Source organism: Xyrauchen texanus, chromosome 13 (genome assembly GCF_025860055.1).
Source record: "Xyrauchen texanus isolate HMW12.3.18 chromosome 13, RBS_HiC_50CHRs, whole genome shotgun sequence".
Lineage (NCBI taxonomy): Eukaryota > Metazoa > Chordata > Actinopteri > Cypriniformes > Catostomidae > Xyrauchen > Xyrauchen texanus.
The window spans coordinates 47526584-47551428 of record NC_068288.1 but is presented as its reverse complement, the minus strand read 5'-3'; the positions used below and the strand labels follow the sequence as shown (position 1 = coordinate 47551428).

General features: G+C 46.1%; 1 pseudogene; it reads right to left on the bottom strand.

Annotated features, from left to right (window-relative positions):
- The window catches only part of LOC127653660 (probable ubiquitin carboxyl-terminal hydrolase FAF-X), a 32741-nt pseudogene that overhangs the window by 7436 nt on the left and 460 nt on the right, over positions 1-24845 (bottom strand).

Genomic DNA, 24845 nt, shown 5'->3' with positions numbered 1-24845 from the left:
CCCAGGTTGGCATACATGACAAAGAGGTTGAAGTACTGCTGAAGGTGCCGTCCGTGTTCAGACACTTCCCTCCTCAGTAAGGTCAGCACCGCCCGCAACAGGTGGTCACTCAGTGTTACATTATCACAGGCCTGCTGACAAGGTCAAAGGTCATTAGGGCAACTTTGTCAGTCACATGGCATAATGAATCGTCTTCTATTTGAAAGATCGACATGTTTCCAGACTGGACTAGAGGATGTTATAAATACAATGACATGACCGGGAAACAGTCAAACCTGAACTGAAAGCCAATTTGTGCAATATTTAATTTCACCTGAACATGATTGATTTCTCTGTTACCTGTGTGGACGAGCCAGGTGAGGTGATGGGGGCGGGACAGGGTCCATCTTGCAGGGAAAAGTGTGCAATGAAAACGATGAGTTTGGCGAACGCTCCTCGCACCTCTGCACTCGGACACTCCAGCAAGTACTCTGAGAAGCGCGTGGGGAAGGCAAACAGGATGTTGTGTGCAAACCAGCTGCGGACATTCTTACTGTGACGCAAGAGAATGCACAAGGCATCATACCTGAGAGAGAGAGGAAAACAGATGAGAAGAACATTACGACTCACGCTCACAAATACAGTTCACAAAGTATAAAGAACAGCAGACACCGTGCTGAGTGACTCCAGTCAGGTCTCCTTAGCAACCAAATTGGCCCGGTTGCTAGGGAGGGTAGAGTCACATGGGGTAACCAAATTGGGCCGGTTGCTAGGGAGGGTAGAGTCACATGGGGTAACCAAATTGGACCGGTTGCTAGGGAGGGTAGAGTCACATGGGGTAACCAAATTGGTCCGGTTGCTAGGGAGGGTAGAGTCACATGGGGTAACCTCCTCGTGGTGGTGATTAGTGGTTCTCTCAATGGGGCGTGTGGTGAGTTGTGTGTGGATCGTGGAGAGTAGCATGAGTCTCCACATGTTGTGAGTCTCCGCGGTGTCATGCACAACGAGTCACGTGATCAGATTGACGGTCTCAGAAGCGGAGCAACTGAGATTCATCCTCTGCCACCCGGATTGAGGTGAGTAACCGCGCCACCACGAGGACCAACTAAGTAGTGGGAACACAGCAGACACAATAAAGGCCCGTTCACACATGCAGCAACTTCTAACGACAAAGTAATGGTAAATGGTCTGCACTTATATAGCGCCTTTTAAGCCTTAACGGTATTCAAAGCGCTTTACACTGCGTCTAATTCACCCATTCACACACATTCATACACCAATGGTGGCAGAGCTGCATGTAAGGCGCTAGTCTGCCATTGGGAGCAACTCGGGGTTCAGTGTCTTGCACAAGGACACTTCGGCATGTGGAGTCGTGTGGGCCGGGAATCGAACCACCAATCCTGCGATTAGCGGCCGACCCGCTCTACCAACTGAGCCACAGCCGCCCGCTGTGACCTCAAAGTGACCTCATCTTTTCAATGAGGGCTGGCGACTTCCAGTGACACGAGTGACACTGACCTCTGCCGACTAGATGTAGCGGTGTCCAGCGACTTGAGGATGTTGAGAAAAGATTAACTTTATGCAAATGAGGAGCGACAACCAATAGGAATCAAGTGTAGGCAAGGCAGAGGAGAACGTTTTCACCATTCTATATGATTAGTCTGTACCCACATACATGGATATCATTTTAAAAAGCGATGCGTGGAAAAGAAACTGTCGACAGTCTGAGTGAGTTTAATTTGTACATTAATAGTTTGTTCATCTTATTATGATATGATGCATTGAGTGCTGCTGCAGGTCCTATAACACACCCCATGTGTTTCCATGTCAAATTATAAATCATAGTTTTACTGGCAAAATGCCTCATCTGTGATCAGATCAGAAGAGATATGGGCTTTGCATTTCACCACTCACATTTGAGTGACAGCAGTAGGAATGCCCGCTACGAGGCTTAATGCTCACCAGTCACTAGCAGGACCTCGGACAACTTTCTTCGTGTGGAATCCTGTGGTGAACAGAAATCTAGCAGCGAGCTGGATACTGATCATCGCTATTTCTTCCGCCTCCGGTAAAAGATGATCTTGGCCTGGAGAGACAATCAGAGACGAGACTTTCACCAACAGATCAAAAATCTAGACCATCTCATCCCAGATTTAATTTCATGTAGCATGCAAGATTAAAAACAGAACGCACCTGGAGGAGGGTTCAGGTAGACACTATTGCAGGTGAGCAGTTTCTTAACGAACTGAAAATACTCCAGGCTGTACTGCATGCGGCTGTGCATGAACTGCACATTCTGTTTGCAAACGCTGGCCTCAATGGCCAAGGGCATTTTCGGCTGGTTCGGCTGGGGCGCGAGCGTCAGTTCGGAAATGTACTTGAACAGCTCGCTGTCGCCCTCTGCTGCGTCCATGCGCTCATAGAACAGAATGTAGGCGTTCCACCAGCGTTTCTGCCGCCGGTAGGACATGCGCTTCATCATGTGATCAAACACCTCGCCCATGTACTCTCCACGAAGCACTGATTCTTCATTTCCTCATCATCGTCCATCTTACACTCCGTCACGTCGCCGTCATCAAACTTATACCAGCGGTCCTTCTGTCCGTCGCCGCAGCTACCGTGACGTTGCACAATATATGAGTAATAATGTCCGCCACTGGCCTGACCCGAGTGCACCAGCACGCCCACTAGACGATAACGGGAGCTGCCGATGGGCTCGGATTCTGTTGGGGAATTGTCTGGGATGACCTGACTCTCTAGCGGAACCTCTTTGCCCTCCAGCTTCTCCACGCCCGCCACCGTGTACGGCTCCATATCCAGCTCACGAGGAAACTCAAAGTAATCGTTGAATTTAATCGCACACTCGCGTTCCCAATCGTAATCGAAGCGCTTTAACTGAATGGCCAAAACGGGTGGGAGTGTCTTAATGAGGAGGCGTTTCACCGTGTCGACCTGGAATGCAAATAAGGAGACGAAAAAGTCACCAATTCACACTTTATAGGTCTACAATCAGCTGAGAGACTCTAGGAAACATCTCCCACCTTTTTGTTGCACTTTTCACAGTGGTACGCGTTGGCTCCTTCAAGCAGATCCCCTTTGACATACTGTTCTAAAGAGTCCAGGAGGCTTTGGTGGTTCCTGATGTCAACATTCAACGTGGTGAAGGATTCCTCACACTCATACCTAACAAGAGACATACAGCATTTCAAATGCAGATCATCTCACTGGTAAAAGCACAAGCTATCAGTCCTTACCTGTGCGGACAACCCTGACAGATCTTCTGGTCTGCAAATGAGCCGCCCAAGATCCTGCTGAGCATTGTGGGATGGCCGAGGGCTTTCAGCGCTTCATCCAGACTGTCCACCAGTGAATTAAAGAACTCCAGCGCATCGTGTTGCTCTCTGAGATTCACTGGCTCCCCCCATAACCTGCAGAGAGTGTTTGAACTGTAGTCTCGATCTCGCTACGGCCGCCGTAGAATATGGCACAAAACATATCGGCAATCTGAAGAGAGTTCACGACTGATTTTACCTGAACTGTTTCCAGAAGCCTCTGGGCACGTAGTACTGAAGGCGGGATGCGGCGAGATGGCCGAAGATCACCTGCAGGTGGCGCAGCACTCCGATGTTGTACTCCTTGCGGTCCTCGGCCTTATTGAGAGAGGGCTTGTCATCAAACTGGTGATAACTGAACACATCATCCCTGGGGTCCACATTACTCTGCAGCACAACACGTCTTGTGTGAGAGTGACGTCCAATCACTCGTGTTCTACCTCGTCTATGTGCTAAGAGTTTTCTGTATGTATGATCTACACAAGCGTGCTTTTTACCTCGTTCTCCTGCTTCTCATCTCCAGATGTGTCATCGTCGATGTCGCTGCCGGTGCCCTCGATAGCCAGGATGCCGTTTCGGATGGGCGGGATCATGTACAGCTGCTGAATCACTGAGTTCATGTAGCATGTTGCTCCTGCGTTCTTCAGACCCACGAAGCCTTTGGTCGGCCGCGGCCCAACTGGAGGCAGATACTCCCACTCCGCAAGCGCCTGCAACCTGAGCGAAGATGCGTTCTTTTAAGCGATGGTCTGAACACACACTGGGCCACATTCATGAATCATGAGCACAATGAATGTGTGTAAATCAATCAAGTCTAATCACGTCTGAGCCATGACGCAGTGTTTGTGTAGCTCAACATATCTGCGGCGGCAAAATATCTGCAATAAATATTTGGCTTTAACCAGAACTGAATGCACTTAATTCTGAAAGGACAAAATAGAGGCAAAATCCCCAAATGTTTCCATTTATACTCATTAGTCATTAATAGAGATCCTGTTCTGTAAGACTAATTGTAATCGGCACCGATACACCCAACAGTTCCATACGTGCCTAGATAGTACATGTCTGTGAGCGTGTCAACGATCTGTTTGAGGTTGCGCATGCAGCCGACAGCGGCGCCACCAGCAGCTCAAAGCCGGCGTTTATGGGCGCTAGGACTGCTGCACACGGGAATGGCCTGTTCAGCGGGGAACTTCGCCGCTCTTCACGTACTGCAGATATACGTTAGACGCCGGGAATATAAAGTCATCTATCAGCTCCTGTAAGAGAGACACAGACAGGAAATGAGGGCAGGGGACACAGGAAGTGAGCAACTCTTTCACAACAATGTTAAAATCCTCAGCTCACCTTTATGAGATTAAGCCACCTTTCTCACAGCCGATGTAGAATTTCTTCTCAGGTGTTTGGAAGGCCAGCAGCTCTTTGGTGACCCCCAGGTGACCCTCCAGAATGGTCTCCTCGACGCCCGTCTCGCCCGTCCTCTTCACCTCATCCTGAACAGAGAGAAAGCCTGAAGTTCAAAGAGTGTTTAAACATCACATTTACGGTTCTTCATGCTACGAGTGTTGTTGTTGTGACGCACTCGGATTCTCTTGAGCCAGTCGATCTCGTTGTTGAGCAGCACCTCTGCGTTCGGCAGGTTTATGTTGCTGTTGTACGCGTAGTTGAGCAGGTGCCGTAAGAGGATGAAGTAATCGCCAGTGCGCTTCGCTCTTTCTTTAGCCGTGCTCTAAAACAACACAAACCAAAGAATGTTGTCCAGGTCCATTAATAACACACACAATCCTCTGTTCTACATGTGCCAGAAGTACTCACTCCCAGAACCGTGAAGAGGAGGGTGATGAAGAACAGGAGCGGTCTGTGTCCCATACAACACCTGGTGGCCATCAGGAAGAACTGCTCCTGTGCCACCTGACGTACAGCTCTGAATGAAAACACAATTCATGCTCACAGTTCAACACAAGATGGACAGCAACAATGCACAGTTTTCCAGGACATGTTATGTGCCAACAACTGTAATATTAAATAGTAATATTGTAATATTAATGTTATTATTTTAGTGTTTCTGAATGTGACGGTAGTCTCGCAACTCCAGATAAGCAGTTCTCTACATGGCCAAGTAAATCAAAATAAATCAATCAAATCACGGTATCGAGATGCATTACAATATTATTAATATTAAATGACAAAATAATATATAAAACAAAAATCATTATTTTCAGTAATAATCTACTGCCCTGCAACAGTTCAGATGTGCATTCACTTCAATAAATGCTTTTGTAATTTTGTAATTTTGGTCAACAGGTCAAACTATTTATTTCCTCCAGACATTAACATTACTATAAACTATGTGCCGTTTCTTTGATGAGATTTCTTGTTTCTATTTTGCACTAGCACGGTCCATTTGTTCTGTGTGCATAAAGCACTTTTAATATCTGTTTTTTAAAAAGTACTTTATAAATAACATTTTTACATTTACATTTATGCATTTGGCAGATGCTTTTATTCAAAGTGACTTACAGTGCACTTATTACAGGGACAATCCCCCCGGAGCAACCTGGAGTTAAGTGTCTTGCTCAAGGACACAATGGTGGTGACTGTGGGGATCAAACCAGCAACCTCCTGATTACCAATGTATTATACAGAGCACTTATTACAGGGACAATCCCCCGGAGCAACCTGGAGTTAAGTGCCTTACTCAAGGACACAATGGTGGTGACTGTGGGGCTCGAACCAGCAACCTTCTGAGTACCAATGTATTATACAGAGCACTTATTACAGGGACAATCCCCCCGGAGCAACCTGGAGTTAAGTGCCTTACTCAAGGACACAATGGTGGTGACTGTGGGGATCAAACCAGCAACCTTCTGATTACCAGCCCTGTGCTTTAGCCACTACGCCGCCACCACCACGCCACACATTATTTACATTTAAACACTGAGAAGCCACAAGGCAAATGTTCCAATTGTTATTTTTCATTATTTCTACAAGCTGTAAAATTGAAAATAAAAGCAATATTTGGGAGAAAAACAGAACTAATGTGTTATAATAAATGAAGAAAATAAGTGTATAGAAATACAGTTATGTATATTGAGTCATTACACATCTGTAAAACTGTCCAGTATCGGGTTGTGTTTCTTATGTAAGGGGGTCTTAGCCTCTATACAGACAGTATTTACACTTACATTAGCACATTCTGTGGGATGATGCTCACGGAGATTGTACTTTAGGTTTGGGGTGTTCCCTACACAAGACGTACTGCATAACCATCATGCCAGACTTTTGATCAGGTTTGTAATGATGGAAATGCAGCAGATTGTTTTTTTAATTAAGGATATTTACAATGGAAACATGAATTCCTTTCCTTAGATTTTGAAAAAACAAATAAATAAATATCAGAATAAATCCAGAGTTTATATTCACGCAATGCCTTGAATGAGAAAATGCAACGGTCAGCAGATCGTTCTTTAAACCGCCGTGAATCTGCACGCAGACTTCCTCTTTCACTTGATAAACACGTCATCACTACGACCCTTCACGGTATCGGCTCAGCAAAAACATTTCTGGCATTCTGGCTTGCGTTCCCCAGTATTTATCCTGGGATCAGAGCCCAGCGTGAGTGAGGTTATAGCTAATGCAACATATATATGACCACATTCACTAATTCTGTCAGTGTTTTCTACATACAATCAAATCAAATCAATACTACATGTGGTAACCACGAGTATACGTCACATGTCTTTGTGGTTAACACAACAGCAATGTTGGAACAAATATATAATGTTGTGTACTGTATCAATACAATTGCATGTAAAGGGATTCTGTCAGAGCAGTTAACTGTTGTTCCACCGCCACTGACAAAACGATACAAATTTGTGTATTTGACTCGTATTCCGAGTCCCAATTGTTACAATGTTTGTGTACATGTAACAGAATCCTTGTCAATCAAACAGTCACACAGTACTATTATATTCAAATATACTCCAGCCTTCACATGCCCGAATCCAATAGCGGTGCGCAGACGTTTGCTGATCTTCAGGGCGTTCAGGTAAACACCGCGCCTTGTCTCCATATCCGCGTTAGGAAGGAAGTTGTTTCTCGAGTTCGAGTTTAGATAACATGCTTCATTAACTGAACGGTGAGAACGTCTGTGATAATTGACCCCATGAGAACACAAACTGAAGTACATACTTGCTCTGGCAGTGAAGCAGCAGGTCGATGATGAAGGTCTGCCAGGCTTTCTCTTTACTGAGCATGTCGAGGGCCGTAGGGAGCAGAGCGAAACACAGGGTCATGACCTCCAGCGCCTCACAGCACACCTGCTCGTCCTCTGCGTCCGGCTCATTACCTGCGTTAGTCTGCAGGACAACAGACAGTACAGATCGCTGCAGATCGCTGCACTGCACAATAAAACACTGAACAGTAGTGAATGCAATTCAAAGAGAAGACCGCAACTGCTTCGTACCTTCTCGTAGATCTGGCTGATATCTTCGTTTGAACTGAAGACCAGATGGACCATTCCACAACCAGACGCCCAAACAATCTTCTGCACGGCTCGGATCACACAGATGTCTGGGATGTACTTTGACGCCTGGAAGAAATTCTGTGTCATGTCGTACAACAAAGAGATAAAGTCAGTGGAGAAAAGCGCTTCAGAACCTTATTAAGCTGCAGTGTTAGATCATGCACCTCGTCAGAGATCTGCTGAGCCAACCGGATGGCCACGTTGCGCAGCATGCATTCAGAGGCGGGGTTGGGAATGCTCTGGAGCGCGTTCTGTAGCACCAGCGCTTGATCATGAGTCGCCTGATTGATCTGGGAGACAAATTGAAAGTCACCATACAGATGTCTCAGTGAACCAGTTTTCATAAAGCCGTACTATCATGCAAGATATGTGGCGCACCGGTGACGCTGGGTTGGTGCCCTCCACCACAGGTTGGCACGCCTCTGCTACAGCCTTCACATGCCCGAATCCAATAGCGGTGAGCAGAAGTTTGCTGATCTTCAGGGCGTTCAGGTAAGCACCGCGCCTCGTCTCCATATCCGCGTTAGGAAGGAAGTTGTTTCTAGTGAGCATACCCAGTACCAGCGGCAGACCGCCACACTTCAGGAAGTTGTACTGGAAGTCACTGGCATCATCTCCTAGAGTTCCACTGGCTGGCATCAGCAGGGCATACACAACCTGACAGAGACAAAGATAGCATGATGGTTACTGCAGGGTAAACTGGCATTATTGTGCCTATCGATGAAAACATCCGAGTGTGCTGAAAGGGGCGTTCACTCAAGACGCGTTCTTCCGTTCCACCTGTACCACTGCTTACCGTATTCTTCTAAATACAATGTGGCAGGGCGGAGGGCGGGGCGGGGTCATGATCCTACACACCCGGTCCCGTATTAGGCTAATTATGCCTCCGTGAGGGATAAAGGTCGACTGCAGAGGATTGTGCGGGAGAGAGATCGTTTAAGGAGGCATAATTAGCCTAATATGGGACCGGGTGTGTAGGATCACGACCCGGCCCCGCCCTCCGCCCTGCCACATACAAGTCGCGTTTTTTTCATCATCTGAAAGGTCCTGGACTCAAAGGTCCTAAGCCTTCAAAGCGACTTATTTACATAATCTAAACATAACTGATGTCAGCCGATGAAACCAAAGCACAAATGCTTACAAACAAATAGATGAAATCATCAGTCATAGAGACAGCAGAACCGTTTTAAAGTTGCCTATTCAGAGTATTTTGCCTTTACAAAGTACTTTGTGCATCCAGTTTAAATATTCTGTCCATCATAATATTATTGTTCTAACAAACTCTGTCAAACGAAACGCCTCACATGCCCACAAAACGCTGGTTATGTATGTAACCGTGGTTCTGTAAATTACGGATAACCGCAAGAGACCAGCCAGATAGATCTAAAAAATAAGTATACCAACAAAGTCACGTAGTGACGTAAACCGAGATGAGGGAATATAAGCCACTACAGCTCTGCACCCATCCTCGGAACGTTGTTGCACATGCCGAATGACCAGTACCAGGTGGCCGCAGCACAGATGCCAAAGAGAAACATACCTGAAGGAAGCCCATGAAGGGGAAACCACCCTGATTGAATGGCAAGTGACTGTCTCAGGTAAGGGTCATTGAGCCTTATTGTATGCCATGGTGATAACTTCCACAACCCACCACAAAAGCCTCTGTTTAGATAGAGGGGCACCCTTTTTAATGACCCAAAACAGACAAATGACTGATCAGATTGACCATCGCCCATTTGTGTACATTGCACAGTCCTCTATTTTCCAAACAAAAGCTACACATGCTGTCATAGTCTATTTTCACCTGGTTCACCGACTCGTCCACTCACAGCTTTCCATGAGGCGGTTTTCTTATGTATAGCTCTATAAATTCTCAAAGAAACTTTATTTGCCAGGAGGAAATTCAGCAACAGTGATTATAATTGTCTCAGTCTTGTTTTTGACTACATAAAAGCTACGTGTCGTTTGATTGGTTGTGAATAAATTCAGCTCTGATTGGTCAGTGACAAGCGGCAGCCTTGGAAAGATATTGCGCAGTGTGCGTCGCAAGCAGTCGTGCACAACAAAGCGGCAGGTTTCTCATGAACAACCATGGAAAGTGGCGCCGCTTCAACTGTCATAATTTTTCCGCCTCTCCCATCAAAAATGAATAGGGAACCACAATGTCCCACCAGCTGCCCAAAGTTTAAAGAGGCCACCCCCATGACAGTAGGATGTTCTGGTGCAGAGATATGTGTTTTGTTACTTGGTTGCTAGGGTAACCCCATCTGGTTGCTAGGCAGTTATCAGGGTGATACTTATCAAGGCCACTTTCCATCCTGAGTGAAATAAAACCCGGAAGTCTCTAAGATTTTCTAGTGCAGAGATATGTGTTTTGTTACTTGGTTGCTAGGGTAACCCCATCTGGTTGCTAGGCAGTTACCAGGATGATACTTATCAAGGCCACTTTCCATCCTGAGTGAAATAAAACCCGGAAGTCTCTACAATTTTCTGGTGCAGAGATATGTGTTTTGTTACTTGGTTGCTAGGGTAACCCCATCTGGTTGCTAGGCAGTTATCAGGGTGATACTTATCAAGGTCACTTTCCATCCTGAGTGAAATAAAACCCGGAAGTCTCTACAATTTTCTGGTGCAGAGATATGTGTTTTGTTACTTGGTTGCTAGGGTAACCCCATCTGGTGACCGCGTCCCGTGTAAAACCGCCTTAACAAGATACAGGCTAAAGGGGAACCTAGCCCGAAACACGGATGACATCCTCTCTGGATAATCGATCAAAAACAAAACTCACTGATCGAAGTCTGTAGAAAACAATCCAATCCAAAACAAAACCGTATCTATAACCGTAACTGTTGTGTCGCCCCTTGCAGTTTCTTCAGTGTCTTACATCAAGAACGTTGTATTTGTAAGATGAACTGGCAAGTTTAAAACATCTCAAGACGCTTGAATTCTGTTGTATAATGCTGCGGTCCGTCCGGGAAGAACAAGACCGTGTGAACGGCGCCTTTACAGTTTTAAAGCAATATGAGGATACCTCAGTGAGGTAGAGCACTTGTGAAGGGGGCGGCCCAAAGAAGCGCGAGTCCAGCGTGGGGCTCAGACTGTTCTCCCCCAGCTTAGCGTGATCCAAACATATGGCTCGAAGGTTTTCCACTGTAGTGTTATCTGTGAACACAAGGAGCACAAGGTCAGCCGATCGTCACGTTATACAGCACATGATCTCAGACACATGCTTCACTAGTACCTGGAGGCATGAGCTTCATGAGTACTCGAGCGCCATCTCGCAGTAACAGCATGTTTAAGGTGCAGCCCAGGTCAGCGATCTGCCACAGGAAGGAGATGTAGCGCAGGTGCAGCGACATAATCTGAAGATGAAAGCAAGCGGTCAGCTCGACAGGACGGGCTTCCTCTGTGCTTCGAGGTTAATCACATGTAACACAAGGATGGGTTCTCACCACTCCTGGCAAGCAGCTTTCCACCTCAGGTTTGGGCCCCTCACTGTACTGGTTGCCATGGTTTCCGGGTGAGCCGGTGGAGGAGTCGGACGAGCTGTCGGGACTGGAGGGCATGTTGGAGCTCACCTGAGTGAGCTTCGCTGTGATCAGCTACAGAGAGAGAGACACAGTCGAGAGTTTTGGTAAACGATCAGAGTCTTTATTTCAAGTCGAGGACATTCAAAGGATTATAAAGCTCACAGTTTTATCTTTCAGGTTGAGCTGTCCAATCAGCCGGCGGTCATCAGCGGGGTCCACGATCTCTCCTCCAATGAAAAGCTCCACTTTGGTGTGCGTGCTGTTGGCTTTAATCGCGAGACAGGATGCAGCGCGACGGAGCCGATGGTGTCGCTTGTGTGGGACCAGATGTCCAGATCGTCCACCTGACGACCCTGATTGGGAAACCGCACCACCAGAGTGATGTGCTTCCCCCGAAACGCCCTGAAACACAGAAAATGAGGAACTAAATAAAAATGGCTTAAAATGCAGTAACACCTGATAACACCCTATGCAGACGCTTCAAGTGCATTGATCTATGCATCAGTATATAAGCTCTACAGGAACTACTACAGCAGGTACCTGGACATGGGCAGGATGGTTCTCTCCTCATGATAGTCACTGTCACACTCGTTGATGTACTCTTTAAGTACGGTCATTACGCGCACCATCATGTATGGCCTCCTGTCTGGCGCAGTTAATGCTGTCCTTATCACCCTCCAGAACGCACAGCGTATCATACGACGCCTTGAGCCGATCGAAACACGACTGGATGAAGTCTTCGTGAATCTCCACCTGCGAACAACAGCACCGGATCAGACAAGAGGTCATGACGAGTGCATGTGACACGAGAGACAGGACGGCACGGTCACCTGATTCACTTGCAGTTTGGGTCCGAGGTTGGTGTAGATCTCTTTCAGCAGGTCTATCGCTCGGGTGGCAATGTCATCACTGCCTTGAATCACAACCTGTGCAGTGAAAATACATGAATCTGGAATTTGATGACGACTAACTGTGATTAACCCCCTGAGATTGACCTCCAGTGTGCTGTCTGTCTGCACTGGTCTCAGAACAGTTATAGAGAGCTATAGGATGCTCCCTTGCTCCCTATTTAGTGCATGCACTTAACTGCATAGAGAGTTATAGGATGCTCCCTTGCTCCCTATTTAGTGCATGACTTAACCTCCAGTGTGCTGTCTGTCTGCACTGGTCTCAGAACAGTTATAGAGAGCTATAGGATGCTCCCTTGCTCCCTATTTAGTGCATGACTTAACCTCCAGTGTGCTGTCTGTCTGCACTGGTCTCAGAACAGTTATAGGAGAGCTATAGGATGCTCCCTTGCTCCCTATTTAGTGCATGACTTAACCTCCAGTGTGCTGTCTGTCTGCACTGGTCTCAGAACAGTTATAGAGAGCTATAGGATGCTCCCTTGCTCCCTATTTAGTGTATGACTTAACCTCCAGTGTGCTGTCTGTCTGCACTGGTCTCAGAACAGTTATAGGAGAGCTATAGGATGCTCCCTTGCTCCCTATTTAGTGTATGACTTAACCTCCAGTGTGCTGTCTGTCTGCACTGGTCTCAGAACAGTTATAGTAGAGCTATAGGATGCTCCCTTGCTCCCTATTTAGTGCATGACTTAACCTCCAGTGTGCTGTCTGTCTGCACTGGTCTCAGAACAGTTATAGGAGAGCTATAGGATGCTCCCTTGCTCCCTATTTAGTGCATGACTTAACCTCCAGTGTGCTGTCTGTCTGCACTGGTCTCAGAACAGTTATAGGAGAGCTATAGGATGCTCCCTTGCTCCCTATTTAGTGCATGACTTAACCTCCAGTGTGCTGTCTGTCTGCACTGGTCTCAGAACAGTTATAGGAGAGCTATAGGATGCTCCCTTGCTCCCTATTTAGTGCATGACTTAACCTCCAGTGTGCTGTCTGTCTGCACTGGTCTCAGAACAGTTATAGGAGAGCTATAGGATGCTCCCTTGCTCCCTATTTAGTGCATGACTTAACCTCCAGTGTGCTGTCTGTCTGCACTGGTCTCAGAACAGTTATAGAGAGCTATAGGATGCTCCCTTGCTCCCTATTTAGTGCATGACTTAACCTCCAGTGTGCTGTCTGTCTGCACTGGTCTCAGAACAGTTATAGGAGAGCTATAGGATGCTCCCTTGCTCCCTATTTAGTGCATGACTTAACCTCCAGTGTGCTGTCTGTCTGCACTGGTCTCAGAACAGTTATAGGAGAGCTATAGGATGCTCCCTTGCTCCCTATTTAGTGCATGACTTAACCTCCAGTGTGCTGTCTGTCTGCACTGGTCTCAGAACAGTTATAGGAGAGCTATAGGATGCTCCCTTGCTCCCTATTTAGTGCATGACTTAACCTCCAGTGTGCTGTCTGTCTGCACTGGTCTCAGAACAGTTATAGGAGAGCTATAGGATGCTCCCTTGCTCCCTATTTAGTGCATGACTTAACCTCCAGTGTGCTGTCTGTCTGCACTGGTCTCAGAACAGTTATAGGAGAGCTATAGGATGCTCCCTTGCTCCCTATTTAGTGCATGACTTAACCTCCAGTGTGCTGTCTGTCTGCACTGGTCTCAGAACAGTTATAGGAGAGCTATAGGATGCTCCCTTGCTCCCTATTTAGTGCATGACTTAACCTCCAGTGTGCTGTCTGTCTGCACTGGTCTCAGAACAGTTATAGGAGAGCTATAGGATGCTCCCTTGCTCCCTATTTAGTGCATGACTTAACCTCCAGTGTGCTGTCTGTCTGCACTGGTCTCAGAACAGTTATAGGAGAGCTATAGGATGCTCCCTTGCTCCCTATTTAGTGCATGACTTAACCTCCAGTGTGCTGTCTGTCTGCACTGGTCTCAGAACAGTTATAGGAGAGCTATAGGATGCTCCCTTGCTCCCTATTTAGTGCATGACTTAACCTCCAGTGTGCTGTCTGTCTGCACTGGTCTCAGAACAGTTATAGGAGAGCTATAGGATGCTCCCTTGCTCCCTATTTAGTGCATGACTTAACCTCCAGTGTGCTGTCTGTCTGCACTGGTCTCAGAACAGTTATAGGAGAGCTATAGGATGCTCCCTTGCTCCCTATTTAGTGCATGACTTAACCTCCAGTGTGCTGTCTGTCTGCACTGGTCTCAGAACAGTTATAGGAGAGCTATAGGATGCTCCCTTGCTCCCTATTTAGTGCATGACTTAACCTCCAGTGTGCTGTCTGTCTGCACTGGTCTCAGAACAGTTATAGGAGAGCTATAGGATGCTCCCTTGCTCCCTATTTAGTGCATGACTTAACCTCCAGTGTGCTGTCTGTCTGCACTGGTCTCAGAACAGTTATAGGAGAGCTATAGGATGCTCCCTTGCTCCCTATTTAGTGCATGACTTAACCTCCAGTGTGCTGTCTGTCTGCACTGGTCTCAGAACAGTTATAGGAGAGCTATAGGATGCTCCCTTGCTCCCTATTTAGTGCATGACTTAACCTCCAGTGTGCTGTCTGTCTGCACTGGTCTCAGAACAGTTATAGGAGAGCTATAGGATGCTCCCTTGCTCCCTATTTAGTGCATGACTTAACCTCCAGTGTGCTGTCTGTCTGCACTGGTCTCAGAACAGTTATAGGAGAGCTATAGGATGCTCCCTTGCTCCCTATTTAGTGCATGACTTAACCTCCAGTGTGCTGTCTGTCTGCACTGGTCTCAGAACAGTTATAGGAGAGCTATAGGATGCTCCCTTGCTCCCTATTTAGTGCATGACTTAACCTCCAGTGTGCTGTCTGTCTGCACTGGTCTCAGAACAGTTATAGAGAGCTATAGGATGCTCCCTTGCTCCCTATTTAGTGCATGACTTAACCTCCAGTGTGCTGTCTGTCTGCACTGGTCTCAGAACAGTTATAGGAGAGCTATAGGATGCTCCCTTGCTCCCTATTTAGTGCATGACTTAACCTCCAGTGTGCTGTCTGTCTGCACTGGTCTCAGAACAGTTATAGGAGAGCTATAGGATGCTCCCTTGCTCCCTATTTAGTGCATGACTTAACCTCCAGTGTGCTGTCTGTCTGCACTGGTCTCAGAACAGTTATAGGAGAGCTATAGGATGCTCCCTTGCTCCCTATTTAGTGCATGACTTAACCTCCAGTGTGCTGTCTGTCTGCACTGGTCTCAGAACAGTTATAGGAGAGCTATAGGATGCTCCCTTGCTCCCTATTTAGTGCATGACTTAACCTCCAGTGTGCTGTCTGTCTGCACTGGTCTCAGAACAGTTATAGGAGAGCTATAGGATGCTCCCTTGCTCCCTATTTAGTGCATGACTTAACCTCCAGTGTGCTGTCTGTCTGCACTGGTCTCAGAACAGTTATAGGAGAGCTATAGGATGCTCCCTTGCTCCCTATTTAGTGCATGACTTAACCTCCAGTGTGCTGTCTGTCTGCACTGGTCTCAGAACAGTTATAGGAGAGCTATAGGATGCTCCCTTGCTCCCTATTTAGTGCATGACTTAACCTCCAGTGTGCTGTCTGTCTGCACTGGTCTCAGAACAGTTATAGAGAGCTATAGGATGCTCCCTTGCTCCCTATTTAGTGCATGACTTAACCTCCAGTGTGCTGTCTGTCTGCACTGGTCTCAGAACAGTTATAGAGAGCTATAGGATCCTCCCTTGCTCCCTATTTAGTGCATGACTTAACCTCCAGTGTGCTGTCTGTCTGCACTGGTCTCAGAACAGTTATAGGAGAGCTATAGGATGCTCCCTTGCTCCCTATTTAGTGCATGACTTAACCTCCAGTGTGCTGTCTGTCTGCACTGGTCTCAGAACAGTTATAGGAGAGCTATAGGATGCTCCCTTGCTCCCTATTTAGTGCATGACTTAACCTCCAGTGTGCTGTCTGTCTGCACTGGTCTCAGAACAGTTATAGGAGAGCTATAGGATGCTCCCTTGCTCCCTATTTAGTGCATGACTTAACCTCCAGTGTGCTGTCTGTCTGCACTGGTCTCAGAACAGTTATAGGAGAGCTATAGGATGCTCCCTTGCTCCCTATTTAGTGCATGACTTAACCTCCAGTGTGCTGTCTGTCTGCACTGGTCTCAGAACAGTTATAGGAGAGCTATAGGATGCTCCCTTGCTCCCTATTTAGTGCATGACTTAACCTCCAGTGTGCTGTCTGTCTGCACTGGTCTCAGAACAGTTATAGGAGAGCTATAGGATGCTCCCTTGCTCCCTATTTAGTGCATGACTTAACCTCCAGTGTGCTGTCTGTCTGCACTGGTCTCAGAACAGTTATAGGAGAGCTATAGGATGCTCCCTTGCTCCCTATTTAGTGCATGACTTAACCTCCAGTGTGCTGTCTGTCTGCACTGGTCTCAGAACAGTTATAGGAGAGCTATAGGATGCTCCCTTGCTCCCTATTTAGTGCATGACTTAACCTCCAGTGTGCTGTCTGTCTGCACTGGTCTCAGAACAGTTTGAAATCTTATTTTCATCATAACTCCATATAAAGCCTCTGAAAGACACATTTATCAGTTTTTGCATGAATATATTAATTCTCAATATGATAATGTACATTAAATATACAAGAATGCATTTATTAATGTTAATCAATAGAATCATATTGTACAGTGATTAGGGCGGTCACGATTATGAAATTTGGCTGACGATAAATTGTAAAACAAATAATTGTGATTATAATGATTAATTGTCATATAATTTGTCACATTTCTATGGTGTGCTTCACATATTTAACTTGAAATATATTAATCAAATGAGGATAAACTATGATTCCCTTTTAAGGCTTTAAAAACGTATATGAATGAAATGAAAAATAATGAATACAATATTTCTAAATACTTGAAATATATGAAATTTTACATTTGCACTTGTTTTTTTGAATGCTTATATTTTATTATTTTAAAATAAAAAATAAAATGTAATTATATATATATATATATACACTCACCTAAAGGATTATTAGGAACACATACTAATACTGTGTTTGACCCCCTTTCGCCTTCAGAACTGCCTTAATTCTACGTGGCATTGATTCAACAAGGTGCTGAAAGCATTCTTTAGAAATGTTGGCCCATATTGATAGGATAGCATCTTGCAGTTGATGGAGATTTGTGGGATGCACATCCAGGGCACGAAGCTCCTGCTCCACCACATCCCAAAGATGCTCTATTGGGTTGAGATCTGGTGACTGTGGTGGCCATTTTAGTACAGTGAACTCATTGTCATGTTCAAGAAACCAATTTGAAATGATTCGAGCTTTGTGACATGGTGCATTATCCTGCTGGAAGTAGCCATCAGAGGATGGGTACATGGTGGCCATAAAGGGATGGACATGGTCAGAAACAATGCTCAGGTAGGCCGTGGCATTTAAACGATGCCCAATTGGCACTAAGGGGCCTAAAGTGTGCCAAGAAAACATCCCCCACACCATTACACCACCACCACCAGCCTGCACAGTGGTAACAAGGCATGATGGATCCATGTTCTCATTCTGTTTACGCCAAATTCTGACTCTACCATCTGAATGTCTCAACAGAGATCGAGACTCATCAGACCAGGCAACATTTTTCCAGTCTTCAACTGTCCAATTTTGGTGAGCTCTTGCAAATTGTAGCCTCTTTTTCCTATTTGTAGTGGAGATGAGTGGTACCCGTGGGGTCTTCTGCTGTTGTAGCCCATCCGCCTCAAGGTTGTGCGTGTTGTGGCTTCACAAATGCTTTGCTGCATACCTCGGTTGTAACGAGTGGTTATTTCAGGCAAAGTTGCTCTTCTATCAGCTTGAATCAGTCGGCCCATTCTCCTCTGACCTCTAGCATCAACAAGGCATTTTCAGCCCACAGGACTGCCGCATACTGGATGTTTTTCCCTTTTCACACCATTCTTTGTAAACCCTAGAAATGGTTGTGCGTGAAAATCCCAGTAACTGAGCAGATTGTGAAATACTCAGACCGCCCGCCTGGCACCAACAACCATGCCATGCTCAAAATTGCTTAAATCACCTTTCTTTCCCATTCTGACATTCAGTTTGGAGTTCAGGAGATTGTCTTGACCAGGACCACACCCCTAAATGCATTGAAGCAACTGCCATGTGATTGGTTGATTAGATAATTGCATTAATGAGAAATTGAACAGGTGTTCCTAATAATCCTTTAGGTGAGTGTATATTATTATATTTACATAAAATCTTTATATTATAATGCAATTCTAAAACATTTATTTTCGAATTTCTTCACTTTCACACGTTATTTTAATGCTCTGATTACACACACGAGCCCTTTATTTATTTATTTATTTATTTATTCTATAACTAAAATCACTCTGGACCCCTCAAGCCTGATTCACCTTACACAAGAGCAATAGGCATCTCATGCATTATTTTACAGCTGATTTATTCTTTTCTATGCCAGAATCTGTTCTTTAAGCATCAGTTACCCTCCAGAGGTAGTCGAGTCCGATCAGCTCCAGATCGTCCATCATGTACGCCCTGCGTTTGGCCACCAGCTTGCCCTCCCTGCAGTTCACGGCTTTAAAGAACGCCGAAGCATTTCATGCCGTTCTCCGTCAGCAGCGTGGGGTCCAGCTGCAGCACGTTGTTTTCAAAGAAGTCCTTGTTGATGTCGGGGTCCAGGTCCGGCTCGTCACCCATCAGTTTGGAGTACCACTTAAAACAGGCCTCGCGATCGCACAGAAACACGGCGTTCTCTGCCAGACACTTCCAGATCTGTTTGGCCTGAGGAGCGCAGAGCCACAGCTGCCCGTCCTTCAGCAGAAACCTGCACACAGCGTTCCACAAACCACATGAAGAACACCAAAGCACATCTCGGCCCTTTTATATTCGGAGATCACCTTAAGAGTGTGTGTGTGTGTGTGTGTGTGTGTGTGTGTGTGTGTGTTTGTGTTTAAAACAAGCCACTGACCGCAGGAAATTGAGTCTCTCTTGGACTTCCTGTACGTGGCTGTAGCGACTGTCCGCTCGAACCGTCTGAGGGTCAAAACCTGGATTCTCTGATCACAATTACAGATCAGAATTGGAGCAACAACACTTGGACACACATGATGGTGATCACACGTTTAACACAAACCTTTAGAGAACTGCCTCATGTTCTCCATGTATGCAGACAGGTTCTCGGCGACCAGCGTGACGAGCGCGTGATTGTGCTGCAGCTGGTTGATCAGATCATGACGGTAGAAGACGTGTGGACTCCTCTGAGTCTGACTGCACGAGAGAACACAATCACACACAAGTGAAGACATGAGGAATACACGCTGTGTTCAACTGAAGAACTCACCTGAGGTTCTGAGGAGCTTCTCCAAACAGACTACAGATCTCTCGGATCTGCTTCAGAGCCGAATCACCCACTTATCATTGGTCCGAGCTCCTCGATGAAGCTGATCGATCCACTGCATCTTCTGTGTGTCACGGTCCTGCACACACATGAACAATGGCACATTGACATGTATTACACCTGACAGAGCATTCAACTAGAGCAATAGGGTCATGACTGCATGTTTCTGGGTCAGGGTTCAAGGTTTGGGTACCCCTGCTGTAATCACGTGAACGTCGCGTGTCGTGTGTTTGTACCTGTGAGCAGCTGTAGTCCAGGATCTTAATGTGAGCGCTCAAGGCCTGATCCATGATGTCTACAGGTACATCATCACTGTGTGCCAGATTCCACAGCAGACTGAGAACTTTATGAGCCATCACTCCATCCTTATCATCCTCCGCCAACCTGCGGATCAACTCCAGAAGCTTCTCACGCTGCTTTTTACTCGCATTCGTCCAACTCGCCTGCCAATCACAGATGAGTTTCAATCGTCTCTAATATATTATTACAATATATTAATATGCATGTGAGCCGCAAGTCACCTTGAAGCAGTCAAACAGGTGATCGAGCTGTTCAGGAGAGAAATCCCACGCCAGCTTCGCCAACAGATCATGAACATTCTTCACAATCGCTTCATGTTTACCAGCCTGAGAAATGAGCATGAGTACACTTACACACGCTTCAATCTGTCAGCAGTCAAATAATAATAATAATAATAATGCGTTATTTATTGCATTTGTATAATAACGTTTGAATAATTCAGTAATTGCATGTAAACGTGGTCCGTGTCTGTCTGACGGCATCAGCTCTTATAAGTGTTTCCTGTTCGGTACCTGAGCGGCCCAGATGTTGTCCAGGTCCTGCAGTGTGAGCGCTTTCTCTTTGATGATGAATCGCAGGATCTTCTCCAGTTTCTCCACATACTGCGGCTGATGAAGACTGTCTCTCAACACGATGGACAGAATGTTGTTCTGCTGAATCCACTCCTGATACACACAAACATCATCAATACTTCCTGTCGAGTCGTGATGACATCACACTCCAGTTCAGGAAGCACAAACACTGTAATCATTCCGTTACATACCACACAGCTGTTTCCCTTTCTGTACACCTGCATATCAGTAACATCACGGCTCATTTGCATGATTGATTGATTGATTGATTGATTGACAGGTTAGGAGAGTATCGTGCTCTTACAGCCATACGCTCTGCAGTCAGCCACTCCTCTTCCTCTGGGTTGCCGTGACGATGGGTGTAATACGACACGCTTGAAATCACCTTGTTCACTTCATTAAGCGCGTTCATTTTTCCATTAAACGAGGAAATTTGCAATAACCTGTAAAGTACAATATAACTCATTTCATGTTTGCTCTCTTGAAGCCACACACACACACACACACACACACACACACACACCTCACACACCTCACACACCTCACACACACACAGACACACACACACACCTCACACACATCTCTCACACACACACACACACACACCTCACACACACTCACTCATCTCTCACACACACACACACACCTCACACACATCTCTCACACACACACACACACACACCTCACACACACACCTCACTCACACTCACATCAGATTCTTCAGAAGCATCCGTAACTGTTCCTGTCAGCCGGTGCTGCCCAGATAAAACATGAGATGTCTCACCTGAGGATCATTTTTAACCGAAAGATTTCCAAGTTCTTGACGGTTTCCTCTTGACCCGGGACTCTGGATGCCAAGTTCTTCAGGGACTTTATGATCATGGACAGGGCATCGTTTTTGGCCTCATTCTTGGCCTCTTTCTTCAGTTCTTCATCTGTGAGGTTCTCCAGAAACTGTGGGACCATCTCGAATATGGGCAAGAAAAACGTCTTCACCGTGTGCAAAGTCAAGAACTCGTAACATTGGCCGAAAGGTCTGCAGGACACACGGGGGAACATACATCAGCTCAAATGAGACGAGATAACAACATGAGAGATGTGTTTATGAATGTGGGTTTATGTACTTGATGAGAGCTGCGATTATCTGCACATTGAGAGCCTGTCCGCTCACGAAGCGATCGTGCAGAATCTGGAACCCGTCCAACGTTCCAAACTTATTAATGAGGTCCACCAGCCAACCCTGAGCACAGAAACACACGTGTGATGAGTCATGACGTCACCGGAGTATTCATGTCAACAACGTCAATCCAAGCCGTTAGCAACACATTTTACTTCTGACAGCTGATTCAACAAGAACACAACTCGATTTATTCACTGGAAATAGATTGGCTGGTGAAAAGTGTCTCTAACAGGTCCAGGTCATTCCAGAGGTGAAGTTATTATCATTTAAATGACAAACACGGATGAATCACTCACAATAAGACCAGGAGCATAAAGTATGTGCATGTGAGTAAAGTACCTTTGGAGATCGAGGGTCGGGCGGGCGAGCGAACAGCTCATCGTCCGCGAGCTGCACGGCCGCAGGGACGCTCTCGGACGGACGCGTGCCGTTATAGATGTGGAACTTGCAGTGCGGGTTGGTTGCCATGGCGAGCAGTTCAAGCAGAGGAAACCAATCCTGAGCGAGTTTGACCACACAGAGCTCGACCAACCGATGCGTGTTATTAATGATGCACCTCTGAAACGAGAACAACACGTCAAGAACACACACACACACACACACACACACACACACACACACACTCACTTATACACACACACACACACACACACACACTCACTCACTTATACACACACACACACACACACACACACACACACACACACTCACTTATACACACACACACACACACACACACACTCACTTATACACACACACACACACACACACACTCACTTATACACACACACACACACACACTCACACACACTCACTCACTCACTCTCACACACACACACACACTCACACACACACTCACTCACACTCTCACACACACTCACTCTCACACACACACACACACACACACACACACACACACACACACACACACACACACTCACACACACTCACTCTCACTTATACACACACACACACACTCACACACACACTATACACTCACACACACGACCATGAGAGAGTTTAAACATGTCTGATCGATCAATCATCAAACTCACATGGATTTCAAACTTCCAGCCGCTCACAGCTTCATCCGTCAGGATTTTAGTGAAGGAGATCGTCAGACCATCACGGAAAAACCTCTGACAGGCTTCACACCTCACATCAAGCCCTTCACATCACACAATAACAACGTGACATCACATGAATCACTGCTTCTCCAACATACAAGAGCAGACAATAAAACCCATCTAAAGTCACCAGTAATACACCGCACTAACCACATCAGAGTGTGTTTAATGTCATCACCCGGTGAAAGATGAATCTAATTCTGAACTACAGAAGATATGGGAAGATTTCCTCCTCTTTTAAAATGTCATGTCTCATTGTTTCTCCCGATCTGACATAAAACACAGTTTCATGATATTTGACCTTTTTTACTGAGATCAATTGCAGCTTCAAGCAGAACCTCCAGCTCTCCTTTAGGCAGGACAGGAACCACCCAGCGCGGCCTGAACCACACACACACACACACACACACACACACACACACACATGAGAAAACACACACGCAATCCAACACCTCCGAATGTATGCTACAAACGATCAATACATCACAGATGATCAGAATGATGTCATCACTCACCGGTTGATCATGTCGTCCAGCTTGGCCAGGTCTGTGTGTGGGAAGGCAGGCTCCTCCTCTTCCTGTGTGGGCGGAGCATCACCCTGACCCTGTTCCTCTGGTGGACTGACGGGTGACGTCTCATTGGACGAGTTTGCTGAGGGAGTCTAAAAATATACAATTTTGACAACACAACATGAGAAACAGGTTGTAAAATTGGGTGTTTTTTGGCAACTAGAGTTTCATAAAAAAGGTCATTCAAACCAGTCATCCCAGTTCACACACACACACTGGTGACCCGAGACACATATGTTTGTGTTTGCATGTAAGCATTAGCATTTAGCTAAATCCATCAATTCACCTTTTAATTCATCATAACTTCAGGAAAGCAGTTTAATTTATTATTTAAAGGGACAGTTCACCCCAAAAAGTAAAATTTCTCATCGTTTCCTCACCCTCATGTCATCCCAGATGTGTGACTTTCTTCTGCAGAACACAAATGAAGATTTTTAGAAGAATATTTCAGCTCTGTAGGTCCATACAATGCAAGTGAATGGTGACCAGAACATTGAAGCTCCAAAAAGCACATAAATGCAGCATAAAAGTAATCCAGTGGTTTAATCCATGTCTTCAGAAGTGATACGATAGGTGTGTGTGAGAAACAGATCAATATTTAAGTCCCATTTACTATAAACTTTCCTTCCAGCCCAACAGGTGGTGATATGCACAAAGAATGCAAATCGCCAAAAACTAAAGAATGTGAAAGGGAAAGTGGAGATTTATAATAAAAAAAATTATACTGATCTGTTTCTCACACACACCTATTGTATCTCTTCAGAAGACATGGTTTAAACCACTGGATTACCTTTATACTGCCTTTATGTGCTTTTTGGAGCTTCAATGTTCTGGTCACCATTCACTTGCATTGTATGGACCTACAGAGCTGAAATATTCTTCTAAACATGCAAAAGAAAGTCACACACATCTGGGACGACATGAGTGTGAGTAAATGATGAGAATTTGTATTTTTGGATGAACTGCCCCTTTAACAACACACACCTGGTTATGGGGCGTCAGTGTTTGGTTCTGTGCGTCGGGCGCTTGGCTCTGACTCTGGCTCTCATTGCCCCCCACGGGTGAGCCGCGGGTGGTGGCCGTCATGCTCGACACGGGGCAGATCTTTGCAATCTTGTCTGTTTATGTGGCCGAGGGAGAACTCACTGGCTGCAGGGCAGCGGGGCCGATCCAACCGTGGAGCGGGCGACACAGAATCAGCTGGAGATCAGAGACCATCGCATTACCTGCAACACCCATAAAACACAGTCAGAGGAAACAGATCACAGGTGACACAGAGAAGTGCGAGTGACTTGGAGGAAACGGCCGGTCCTGTGTGTTCTGGACTCGTGCTCTCTGTCAGGACAAATGGCGATCCCGAGGAGCAGCTGCTGTCGTCTGTCCAAACAGAAATATTCTCAAGTCACACCGAGACTGAGACGGGAGTCACCGGCGAC